At 48.7% G+C, this 11,541-nt stretch overlaps 1 protein-coding gene across 1 annotated transcript in view; it reads left to right on the top strand.

Moving 5' to 3' along the window:
- The window catches only part of LOC146870074 (junctophilin-4-like), a 954,768-nt gene that overhangs the window by 576,735 nt on the left and 366,492 nt on the right, over positions 1-11,541 (top strand). The gene's annotated exons all lie outside the window — the stretch shown is intronic.

Raw genomic sequence — 11,541 nt, 5'->3', positions numbered from 1 at the left:
TTGCGCAGATTGAGTGAGTCCCCTTCCTGTATTGAATTAAAAGCAATGTATCGCCAAGATGCAGGAGAAGTTCACATTTTTTGTTTGCAAGAAGGGGAAAATTAGTGTGTTCTGTAGAAAGTTGATTGGTGGCAGTGCACAATTACATCAATTCATGCGCAACACACACAACTAAATATACATCATTCAGTCTGCGATTCTGCGGCCAATGCATGGCATCAATCATTACCTGTTGCATCTTATTTTCAGTTAATGGCCAGTCTCTCTCGGCTCTGAAAGGAGGATAGCTATAGTAGTCATCTGATTCATGGTCCACTTGTTTTGGAAGGACGAGGAAAGTTTGAATTTGTTGTTACCATCATCCAATCATCATTCATGAGGGAAATGGAATTGAGCAGGAGATTCAGTATGATCGAGCGGAGGAGCTGGATTCTGAGGACTGTAGTGTCAAATGGCAGACACCTGAAACTTGTATCTTAAATTAGAAGAGTAGAAGACGGTGAGAATGGATTTGTTGCGATTCACAAGTTTATAACCGGAACGACAGACACATAAACAAAGGGGGAAAAAAGGGAGGAAGACAGTAAGTGCGAGCCTAATTGTCAGGGAAGTATAGCTCGTCCTCAAACTCTGGGGGTTCTTCCAGTAGTAGGTAATCATCTGACACAATACTTCCGTCACCTGAGCCGCTGTCCTCATCTTCCTCTGTTGATTCATGCGTTGTATAATTCGGTGGTATGAAGTGCTGATTCATTTTGATCATTGTTAACCTCTCCACGTTTTTTGGAGATAGACTGGTCCTTCTCAAGGTTACAATGGAACCAGCAGCACTGAAAACACGTTCGGAAGAGACACTTGCGACAGGGCAAGCCAGATAACTTATCGCCAGCCTGCTGAGCTGTGGCCATTCAGACCTTTTCCTATACCAATACTGCACTGGGTTTTGATCAACGTACACCTCTGTTGGGTCGTCCAGATAGGCCTGGACCATCCGCTCAAAGTTCAGGGTTGCTGCTGGTAAGCTTTTGTGCTGTTTTTTCTGTGCATCAGCACTGTGCTTACAATAGCCCATCTTTACATACCAATCTGATAATGATTGTACTCGGCCTAATGATCCAGTTATTGTTTCTGTAGTCGATGGTGATGGTGAGTGTTGTGATTGTGAGCCAACCGCACTGCCCTCAGCCGACGAAGTTGCACTTGATTCTGCATGGCCTGCTTCAGTATCAGTACTTGTTGTGGGTTGATGTGGCGGGCTTTTAATTAGCAGCCCTTCCTTTTCAAACTTAATGGCTGCTTCAGCTATACAACTTTTGTAGCGGGCAACATCATTGTCGGAAAAAGCAAGGAATGTCTTCACTAGTCCTAATTTTGCACGTGGATCCAGAATTGTGGCACAAATGTAATATTTTTGTGACAACATTTTATTTTGTATCCTTACATTTTCAGTTAAGCGCCTGGATAAGCTCTCCACCAAGTCATGGGCTTGCCTTCTGTCCTCTACACCTTTGTAGGATTCAAACACATTATTCAGCTCATGCTCTAGCATTTGCAACAATGGGATAGCTTGGCCCATTGTACAGTCCTCCTTGCTGACTTCACGTGTGAAAACCTCAAAAGGAGACAGCATCTCAGTCAGGCATTTAATTAGGGTCCATTGCTCCCTGTCAAGGGTCATGCCTTTAACACTAGCATCACTGCTTCTGTACCAGACATATTCATGGAGTGACCTGTGTTGTTCATACAGACGATCAAGCATGTAATACGTTGAGTTCCAACGTGTTGCCACCTCCTGGATGAGTGCCTTGACTGACATCCTACATTCACGTTGGATGATCCTCAGCTGCTTCCGAGCTTTAAAAGAATGGCTGAAATGAGTGCATATTCTTCGGCAGATGGCCAGTAAATTGCTGACTATGGGATCTTTTTTCAGAAAGTCTTGCACTATAATGTTTATGCAGTGTGCCAAACATGGAACCCTGAAATAGGAACCAAGTTCCATGGCCTTAAGTACATTACTGCCATTGTCTGTGGCAACAAAACCAATACCAAGCCCTCTGGGCCGCAGCCATTCCAAAACCTTGGCGCGAAACTCTTCTAAAATGTTTTCAGCCGTATGAGATTTCTCCATGGCGAACATGGCTACAGTTGCATGTTTCCGAGTACCTTCAAAAATCGCAGCTGTGTCAACAACACCTCGTGCAGATAGTTGATCTCTAACCCCCACAAAAGAGATCCAGTGTGCAGTGATGCACATGTAATCTGTGGCTTGGCAACTGCTCCACATGTCTGTTGTCAGGTGGATATTGTGCACAGCACTCTGCTGCAAACCTTGACCAACCAATTTCAGCACATCATGATGTAGTGCCAGAACAGCAATTCGTGCAAAATAGGACCGGCTGGGAACCTTCCATTTAGGGCAGATGGCAGACACAAATTCAAGGAAACCCACCCCTTCCACAAATGAAAAAGGAAGAAGGTCCAGCGCTAACATTTTAGCCAGCTTCGCATTGTATAATCGTGCCGTTGGGTGGTTGCGTTGGAACTGCCCCTCCAACCTAAACATGCTGTCAATGCTAGGCTGGCTTACTTTCCTTAGTGGTGCTGTTTTCATTAACCCACTAAGGCTCAACGACACAGATTGTCTCATTGAGGTAGTCGCCGGTCGCCTTGGTGTCTCAGCCTGACTCTGAGTATGGCTTTTACTGCGGTGCCACTCTGATGTTACTGAGGAGGATGTGGGCGTTACCACTGCAGTACTGGGGACATGGCTAGAAATGCCTCCCTGTTCTTCACCTGCCACCACAATAATATCGCTCCCTGATTCCTGACCAACTTCAATGGGTTGAGTTTTTCTACTTTCTTTTAACTTAAGTAGGTGATCCTCCCACACGATAGTGTGGTGTATTTTTAGATGACTTGCTTGTCCTCCGGTACCATAGTTTGTACCAAGCTTACCACGCCGAACACCTTGCCGACAAATTGAGCATATAGCAACGTTCTCCTCCTTGGCGCTAACAGAAAAGAAGTCCCAAACTGGGGAGGAGAACTTTCTGGCACTGCTGGATGTGCCACTTTCAACACCAGATGAACTTGAGGGGGTGCTTGAAAATATGTGACCCTGTCCACCTACACTGTGACTTTTACTACCACTACCTACTGAGATGGTTGAGCTGGATGTAGGTCCCTGCCGGTCTTGGAAAATATGGCAGCTGGAGGTAGTGGTGGTGTAACCTGTGTTGGTGAGATCCGTGCTACATCCCGCTCAGTAGCAGCCTTTCTGGATAGGGTGAGAATGTCGGTCTCCAATCCCTTTGGGGCGGGAGTAATGTGCGTGATGACTGGCTCGTCTTCATCAACATCATCACCCCCTCTTCTACATCTACCTCCATAACTCTAAGTTTTTCTGGGACCTTCCTTTTCAGAAGCAATGTCTTGTGGCGTACATCACTCTCAGACCGAGCTGGTGGGACCCAAGTGTTATCACGATCATCAGAAGCGGGGCTTGATGAAGAAGAAGATGATGGACTAAGCCTCCTTTCCCTTGCTGGTGGTCTGGAAGACAATTGATCTTCTGAAACAGTGGTTTGACTTCGCTCCACTTTGTCTGCAGGAAGCTCGATTTCCTGAAATGCCCCTACGTCAGGAGCAACAACTACTATGGTGGGCTGTTGCGGCGGCTGCTGCTGTTCTGGTTGCGGCGGCTGCTGCTGTTCTGGTTGCGGCGGCTGCTGCTGTTCTGGTTGCGGCGGCTGCTACTGTTCTGGTTGCGGCGGCTGCTACTGTTCTGGTTGCGGCGGCTTGACACTGATCTGCTGAGTTTGCGCCTGCGTTGAACTTGATTGTGTACTACTTTGCGGTAATGACATTTCTTGAACATCGCTGCTCGTTAGTAGACTGGCTACCTCTGCGACACTAAAGCCCTTGGGCCTAGGTTGGTGGGTTTTGACCGCTGTGCTGCTCCCAGCTTGGTTCCCGGACAATGCTTTGGTGCCAAAAAAAACATTGGCCGGCACACCACCAGTCGTGGTTAATAGCACTTCCTTTTTCTGTTCCTTCTTCTCACCGGCAACTTTCTTGGTACTGGACCTGGTACCTTTCTTTGGGGCCATCTTCTTCAGATGTCAGGCAGGAGGCAGATGCACAACAAGTTCTGGTCACACGTGGGCGTGATGCGCAGCAGGACTTCTGTCAGGCTGGCAGTACAACGGGTAGCCAGGTGATGCCGATGACACCTCCTACTCTGTCTTTTGTGCACCTAAAAGCAAAGAAGACAGGAGAAGAACATCAGTGAAATGTTGCATTTGTTGTTGTGGTTCAGTTACTTAGTACTGTACTAGTGCAAACAAAAGATAGTCTAGCCAATTTATGACTATTTTTTTAAACTAGAGCTATGTTATACTACTAGTACTGTGTACAGCCACACACTACACTCTCAGGAAGGATAGGAAAGTTAGTAATAAACAACAAAATAAAAATCTAATGGAAGTGGGGTGGACCATTGCATTATTTGAGCATCTAAGCATCCATGGAGCTGCTGCTGGCAAAGGGGGTGGATGGATGGAAGCAGTAAGCCAAAGAGCCAATAGGAAAACCATGCAGGCCTATGGCAAAAGCAGGACACTAATACTCCCAGTCCAAACACCCAAAAAAGCCACCACCCACATGGACACACACAAATCACAAAGAAGCCAGGGGCCTGGGAAACACCAGGAGCTGACAAAAGGCCTATAAAAGCCAGGTAAAGGATGCCTGCTAAAGCACACTGCTCTGACTTTTTAATGCAACAAAATGTAGGAACATTCACAGGCCCCAAAAAGCTCTGCATTGCACACCAACACACCAGTGACCAGACACATACAAAAAGCATGGATTGTCTTTAAGACACCCAACATCAGCAAGGCCACCCCCCAAAAAGCACACTTCCCCAACTCAATCCAATGCCATCCATGCCCTAAATGAAGTCTAAATTCAACAGATCGCATAGAAAACACTTGATCAATAAAGCTGTGGCTACCTGCTCTGATCCTAGTGGATGAAAAAGCAGGCCTGTTGGCAGACAAGGCCAGGCAAGCTTGCAGGCCTAGGCCTCAAAATGGCCACCAGCCACATGGCCAGGCCCAACAACATCAGCAAGGCCACCCCCAAAAACACACTTCCCCAACTCAATCCAATGCCATCCATGCCCTAAATGATGTCTAAATTCAACAGATCACATAGAAAACAGTAGATTAATAAAGCCGTGGCTACCTGCTCTGGTCCTAGTGGATGAAAGCAGGCCTGTTGGCAGACAAGGCCAGGCAAGCTTGCAGGCCTAGGCCTCAAAATGGCCACCAGCCACATGGCCAGGCCCAACAACATCAGCAAGGCCACCCCCAAAAACACACTTCCTCAACTCAATCCAATGCCATCCATGCCCTAAATGATGTCTAAATTCAACAGATCACATAGAAAACAGTAGATTAATAAAGCTGTGGCTACCTGCTCTGGTCCTAGTGGATGAAAGCAGGCCTGTTGGCAGACAAGGCCAGGCAAGCTTGCAGGCCTAGGCCTCAAAATGGCCACCAGCCACATGGCCAGGCCCAACAACATCAGCAAGGCCACCCCCAAAAACACACTTCCCCAACTCAATCCAATGCCATCCATGCCCTAAATGATGTCTAAATTCAACAGATCACATAGAAAACAGTAGATTAATAAAGCTGTGGCTACCTGCTCTGGTCCTAGTGGATGAAAGCAGGCCTGTTGGCAGACAAGGCCAGGCAAGCTTGCAGGCCTAGGCCTCAAAATGGCCACCAGCCACATGGCCAGGCCCAACAACATCAGCAAGGCCACCCCCAAAAACACACTTCCTCAACTCAATCCAATGCCATCCATGCCCTAAATGATGTCTAAATTCAACAGATCACATAGAAAACAGTAGATTAATAAAGCTGTGGCTACCTGCTCTGGTCCTAGTGGATGAAAGCAGGCCTGTTGGCAGACAAGGCCAGGCAAGCTTGCAGGCCTAGGCCTCAAAATGGCCACCAGCCACATGGCCAGGCCCAACAACATCAGCAAGGCCACCCACAAAAACACACTTCCTAAACTCAATCCAATGCCATCTATGCCCTAAATGATGTCTAAATTCAACAGATCACATAGAAAACAGTAGATTAATAAAGCTGTGGCTACCTGCTCTGGTCCTAGTGGATAAAAGCAGGCCTGTTGGCAGACAAGGCCAGGCAAGCTTGCAGGCCTAGGCCTCAAAATGGCCACCAGCCACATGGCCAGGCCCAACAACATCAGCAAGGCCACCCCCAAAAACACACTTCCCCAACTCAATCCAATGCCATCCATGCCCTAAATGATGTCTAAATTCAACAGATCACATAGAAAACAGTAGATTAATAAAGCTGTGGCTACCTGCTCTGGTCCTAGTGGATGAAAGCAGGCCTGTTGGCAGACAAGGCCAGGCAAGCTTGCAGGCCTAGGCCTCAAAATGGCCACCAGCCACATGGCCAGGCCCAACAACATCAGCAAGGCCACCCCCAAAAACACACTTCCTCAACTCAATCCAATGCCATTCATGCCCTAAATGATGTCTAAATTCAACAGATCACATAGAAAACAATAGATTAATAAAGCTGTGGCTACCTGCTCTTGTCCTAGTGGATGAAAGCAGGCCTGTTGGCAGACAAGGCCAGGCAAGCTTGCAGGCCTAGGCCTCAAAATGGCCACCAGCCACATGGCCAGGCCCAACAACATCAGCAAGGCCACCCCCAAAAACACACTTCCTAAACTCAATCCAATGCCATCCATGCCCTAAATGATGTCTAAATTCAACAGATCACATAGAAAACAGTAGATTAATAAAGCTGTGGCTACCTGCTCTGGTCCTAGTGGATGAAAGCAGGCCTGTTGGCAGACAAGGCCAGGCAAGCTTGCAGGCCTAGGCCTCAAAATGGCCACCAGCCACATGGCCAGGCCCAACAACATCACAAAGGCCACCCCAAAAAACACACTTCCCCAACTCAATCCAATGCCATCTATGCCCTAAATGATGTCTGTAGGAAGGTGGATATCTGACTATGGTTACCCCAAAATTTTTGCCTAGTGTCTAGCTGGTTTTTCGACTTAGTTGGCCTGAGATCCTGCTATTCAGGATCTCAGCCTGGCTGTTCTCTCTTTAAAATGGACTCCATGTACCCTAGGTACATACCCAATTGGTTGGATCACCCTGTCAGCCCCTGTACCAGTGTACACTAGGTACCCAGGGCATTGGTGTACCCAAGGCCTGCCAGGGGCTGAAGCATGTATTATGCCACCCCAGGCTTGGCCTAACAATCTGACACAACTGGCTGATCACTCAGCTGGGGTAAGTTGGTGTAATCACCTCTTACTTAGGTGTAGTATACCTATACCGAACCTTAAATGGGACACCTGGTAACCTATAAGTCACTCCTACGGCAGGCCTTAACAATCCTGAAGGCAGAGTGCGTGGTTCCATGTGAGATGGTGCTCTGGCATGAGCTGAGCCTGTCTGCAGTGGTCGGAACAACTTCCTTCTACTGTTTCCAGATATCGTCATACCATATACTCTTAAGTGCATTATGAACCTCGCGGTTAAATGCTATCTTTGGTTTGGCTTTATCAAAACATGTCGAGTAAGGTGTCATACGAATTGGAATACTAACCCCTCGCCAATTCTGGCGACGGGGTTAGCATTCCGCCCTTCTAGAGGGACACGACATGTACAGTGCCTGAAACCCGGGTAAAATCAGACATAGCCTCAGCTCCACAAAATGGATGCTGCCACCACAGACACAAGTCTGCCCTCCTGCTGCTGGGAGTCCTTCCAGCTTGGGAGGTGTGGACAAAGGGTTTCCTGCCAGGGGAGGTGCGTGCACCACCCCAGACAGGATTTTGTGTATTGGTCAGGTAGGGCTTGAAAGAAACCAGACATGCCTGTGGCTCACAAGGAGCCTCGGTGCATATGCCAGTTCAAACCGGTCCTGGGGCACACCAGTCCCGGGCCTGGGGCGAGCTGGACAAAGGATTGGGGGTGTAACCACCCCCCTTCCTGGTCCCACCCATAGGGAGGGACCTAGCAGGTAGTCCGGCCCCTAGAATCCGCTTAAAGGTAGGAGCTGTGTCCTAAGACTTCAGACATCCTGAAATCAACTTAACACTAAGAAGAAGACGGGAACTTCGACGCTCTGCTGCACAGAGGACTGAAGCCAATCTCCCCTGTGGTCAGGGAGTGACCACCTTGCTAACGCAAGCACCATCCAGCGAATCGACGTCTGCTTTGCCGCCGCCTCCCGCCGGAGCCCGAGCCCAGAGACTGACAAGACCTGGACCTCCAGACCTCTCACCGCCCGATCCACAGTCCCTGAAAAGAGGAGACCCGTGGAGGCACCGAGACACGTGGAGCCAGCCATCTTGGATCGACTACGACAAGCTGACAAGTGCAACAACCGAGGCTCCCTCCAAGTTGTGCTTTGGGATCTGAGAAGCCCAACTCTCGAGCAGCATTTGCACCAAAGGTGAGCCCTCCAGCATCTCCACGATCTGCGTGGGGCCCTTCTGCATTTTGCCACTCGACGCGCCTAACCGGTTGCTGGCCCGCTGGCTAGTGGCCATCTTGGCGACGAACTCTACGAAAAACACCGCTGGTCTGGTTGCTCCAGACTGGCCCTTGCTCCTCTCCAAAGGAGCAATCCCTCTGACCTTGCTGGTCAGAACCAACAGCTGATTTCCGAATCCTCCTGCAATTGCTTTTGCCAAGGCTTGTTTGCTTCGACCAAGTCGCCGACACCGCCGACAGCGAGAGCCTGCGTGGGACAGCTCGTGAGCCGACTCCTGGACGTCGTCGACCTTCAGGGACCACGTGGCTGCGGAGACAAGCTACCCCTCATCACCTGTTTGCACCCGACATCGCCTGGTACCTACCTGGTGCCACGCCGGTCACTGGCTAGTGACTGTGAACACTGTCCCCTCTGCTTTCAGGTCTTCTGCAACTCCGATCCACCCTTGGATCCACCGCATCTCTCCCGGACCGACCGCCTGCAGCATCTTTGTCCCAGGCTCAACGGAACAGATAGAAGAAACCCGACGCACTTTGAGGCCTATGCACCCGCTTCCTGTGGGTGAGGTAAAGCTGGTACTCCGGTGCCCATGTGTAGTAATACATCTCTAGTGCCTGTGTTCCAAATCTTAAGTTCCTAGTCAACCCGGAAGATCTCCTTTGCAGTAACTTTGTACTTTTTACGCACCCATTGAAACCTATGGGAGCACGCGTGTGACTATTTGCTCTGCACACGCCACCCGTGGACCTCCTGGTCACTAACTGACGTTAGCTCCTTGTAGGCCCAGCGATTCTAGAGGCCCTAGGCCTTTTCCCTTTTCTGTTCGTGGTACTTATACCACTATTTTAGTATATGGTTTGAGTGGCCACCAGGGCCTATCCATATAAAGTGCAACTTCTGTGTATTCTGTGATAATCTTGTTTGACGATTTGTGCTCCTGTGCTCATAAAGAGACTAGGGGTGACTTTGAGAAATAAATACATATATATTTTGAATATATATCTGTGTGGTGTCCTTTCATTGGTATAAAAGGGGGTTACATTTGGTAAAACAGCTGGCTTAACACGCATCACGAGTTTAGCCTCAAAGACTGCTTAGCCTACGCTACCACTAGGGCAGCTAGTCCGAAAAGGTTGACTTACAACCACACCATAAGGGTTGCTTGGCATGGTACAAGGTGATCACTTTAACTAGTGAGCATCATATACCAGGCCAACTTCTCACATTGGTGAGCAGCGGTTGGATTTGAGCTTGCTGTGTTTTACCATTGTAATCTCTTGGTTACCAATTGAAAGATCACATAGGTACCTGTAGGTACATATAAAACAAGATTAGATATACATAAGTTCTACTGAACTTAGTTGTTGTAGAGCAAAGGGAGTAGCACACCCTGACTACAACTACTAGATAGGTTTAGTAGGTAAACCCAAGTGTAGGTAGATTGCAACACATCCACCCACACTTAAGAGCAATGGCCGGGGCAGAGGGGTCCACTGTACCCATCTCTGTTGAGAGTGACCCCCAGAGGGCACCATCCAGCTTTGCTACCCTTAATCAGAATGAGCTCAGGCATTTGGCAACTCTTAGAGGCCTTAAACAGCCCAAGAACCCTAACTCTGCTGAGCTCAGAGAACTCTTACAGAATGATGAGAATCAGAGAGAACTCAAGAAAGCTTCCCAGTTAGCCCCCTTAGGGTCAGGAACAGGAGGCCCCCCGTCTGAAGATACTACAGAGGTACCCAGTACCAATAGCCATCCCTTAGATGAGAATCATACTACAGGGGAGGAAAGTGGTGAGGATACAGAAAGTAGTGATGATGAAGGGAGAACTAGCCCAGTGCCAAGTATTATACTTGGCCCAGCTAAACTAAGGCTATTGGGGACTGACAATGGGTTTACCCCATTGGATCTCCCCAGTGGACTTAACACAGGGCTTGGGAGGCAAAGGAATCGCTCAGGTGACTCCAATGCTTCTCATGGCTCTAGAGGCTCTCAAGGTCACTCCAGGAAAAGGATGACCACCCCTCAGAGGAGGGAACATGAGGCCAGAATGCAGGAAGCCCAGCTGAGGATCAGGAAGCAGGAGCTAGAAGTAGCCCTGATGGAAGAAAAACTGAGGAAGGCTAGGCAACCTAGAGAGAGTGGGTCTATACCCACTGGTGGCAGCATTGTCCCTAAGGACAAAGATAGGGTCTTTGATAATAGGAACCTGTCTAAGGTTGTGCCCCCCTACAAAAGTGGGGATGACATCCACAAATGGATGACTGCTCTTGAGAGAGCCTGCAAAGTGCAGCAGGTTCCTGAAGACCAGTGGGCAGCAATCTTATGGCTCTCCTTTGAGGGGAGAGGCAGAGATAGACTCCTCACTGTTAGAGAAGAGGATGTCAGAAATTACAGAGTCCTGAAGAGTGTCCTAGTTGATGGGTTAGGCTTAACCACTGAACAGTACAGGTTAATGTTCAGAGACACCCAGAAGACACAGACTCAGGACTGGTCTGAATATGTGGAATGTGCCACTAAGGCTTTGGAGGGTTGGTTGCTGGGAAGTAAGGTGTCTGATTATACAGGATTGTACAATTTGATGATGAGAGAGCAGATTTTAAGTAATTGTCAAAACCAGCTTCTCCATCAACACCTGGTAGACTCAGATTTGACCTCTCCCCAAGAGTTGGGAAAGAGGGCAGATAAATGGGTCAGGACCAGGATCAGGCCTAAAAACCAGGGTGGTGACCAAAAGAAAGATACCACCAAGCCTCAAGAGAAGGGTGGGGATAAAGAAAAAGAGAAACCTTCCTCAGGGCCCCAAAACTCCACACAGGGTGGTGGGTCCCAAGCTCCCTCCTCTACCACAGCTAAAAAGCCCTACTGCCATGAGTGTAAAACTCCTGGGCATTGGAAAACTGACAGCGGTTGCCCAAGGGCTAAAAACAAAACTGTTCCTCCAATTACTCCTGTCACACCACCTATTACT

This window comes from Triturus cristatus, chromosome 1_1 (assembly GCF_964204655.1).
Source record: "Triturus cristatus chromosome 1_1, aTriCri1.1, whole genome shotgun sequence".
NCBI lineage: Eukaryota > Metazoa > Chordata > Amphibia > Caudata > Salamandridae > Triturus > Triturus cristatus.
This window is presented reverse-complemented; position numbering and strand designations above follow the sequence as displayed.